The sequence below is a fragment of the Achroia grisella genome, unplaced genomic scaffold, assembly GCF_030625045.1.
Source record: "Achroia grisella isolate CSIRO2021 unplaced genomic scaffold, CSIRO_AGI_Agris_v1 utg1080, whole genome shotgun sequence".
Classification (NCBI taxonomy): domain Eukaryota; kingdom Metazoa; phylum Arthropoda; class Insecta; order Lepidoptera; family Pyralidae; genus Achroia; species Achroia grisella.
Window position 1 is genome coordinate 99,723 of NW_026712570.1, and position 1,678 is coordinate 101,400.

At 31.9% G+C, this 1,678-nt stretch overlaps 2 non-coding genes across 2 annotated transcripts; one reads left to right on the forward strand and one right to left on the reverse strand.

Annotated features, from left to right (window-relative positions):
- The first annotated feature begins 650 nt into the window (after positions 1–650).
- On the forward strand, positions 651–722 carry Trnaw-cca (transfer RNA tryptophan (anticodon CCA)). The gene has a single exon. It is a non-coding gene; the product is annotated as a tRNA-Trp (tRNA).
- A 514-nt stretch (positions 723–1,236) lies between these two features.
- On the reverse strand, positions 1,237–1,308 carry Trnaa-ugc (transfer RNA alanine (anticodon UGC)). Its single transcript has one exon. It is a non-coding gene; the product is annotated as a tRNA-Ala (tRNA).
- Between the last annotated feature and the right edge of the window lie 370 nt (positions 1,309–1,678).

Sequence of the window (1,678 nt, forward strand, 5' to 3'; positions counted from 1 at the left end):
CTATATATTATATTGTGTGCGTTAAAGTTAAATAAATAAATAAATAAATATTTATGACATATAAAAATACAGAACCGAACGGACGACCGGGGCCGCACGTTATGGCTAAAGAATTTAAGACAATGGTTAGCGATTAGCACCAGGTCTCTGTTCAGAACAGCTCTGGACAAAGTTAAGATCGCCAGGATCATCACCAACCTTCAGTAGGAGACGGTACATAAAGAAGAACAAAAGTACATACATACTTTTTTACTAAACCAATGAATCTATACATATAAATGAAATTGGAGTGTCTGTTTGTAATATTGAAATAAGCATTTTTTACTACATGTATATGAATATAAATGCGGTCCTTAGACCAAAATATATTTTTTTTTAATTTTTGTCTGATAGTCTTTCTGTTTGTTTGTTCCGGCTAATCTCTGAAAAGGTTGGACCGATTCTGACGGGACTTTTTTGGGTAGGTACTAGGTAGCTGATGTAATAAGGATTAACTTAGGCTACTTTTATTTTAGAAAAATTCAATTTTAAAGTTTAATTCACGCGTACGAAGTCGCGGGTACAGATAATCATAAATAAAATGTAGTCTTAAATTAATCATAAATTACGATTGTACTATACGTATATAATATTCGACTATTTGGTACATCGACTCCGTGGCGCAACGGTAGCGCGTCTGACTCCAGATCAGAAGGTTGCGTGTTCAAATCACGTCGGGGTCAAAGTCTTTTGTGCTTGTTAACTATTTTTACGAATGGAACTTATAATTTAAATAATAAATTGTTTAATTATATACTCATTAACTGTATAATTAAAATATATACATTTTCTAAATGTAGAATAATTTACTCGTTAAACATTAGTTATCAGGGAGGGAAAGTCCCGTCAAAATCGGTTCAGTCGTTTCAGAAAGTAATATGAATAAACAGACGGACAATTAAAAATATATATTTTTGATGTAAAGTACAGACAGACACTTTAATTTTATTTATATGTGTAGATTAAATAATAAATAATAATTTCAATAACAATAATTTATTTAAAAGAGCAAAACGCAAGTTTCTTGCTCGATTTTCTTGTGATGAATCCGTTTTCCGAATGAGTAGAATAAAAAATGTGAATATTCAAATGTGCTTATATTAAGTTTATTTGAATAAAGATTATTTATATTATTATTTCTAATAATCATTGCTTATCTACAAAGCGAAATTATTAAAAAAAATAAGCTACCATTTTTGGAGATGCCGGGGATCGAACCCGGGGCCTTTCACATGCAAAGCGAACGCTCTACCACTGAGCTACATCCCCGTGCTTTATATGAAGCGAAATTGACAATTACGCGCGAAGCCTACGTTGTCAGTTTACCATATGAACTTGAATGAAGGTCAGTATATCATAGTAAAAGTATGACATATATTGAAAATGTAGTAAACAAGTATCATATATCTAACTAACTACTCGCCCCGCCTTCGCCCGGGTGTACATGTATTATCTGTATAAACCTTCCTCTTGAATCACTTTATCTATTAATTCATTAGGATACTAGACAACTGACACAAATACATAGATATATATTTTTTCGTAAATACATACATATTATACATTGAAAATATCCAGACCAGACCAAACAATCATACTCATGAATACAAATGTATGTACCGTGCGAGGAATCGAACCC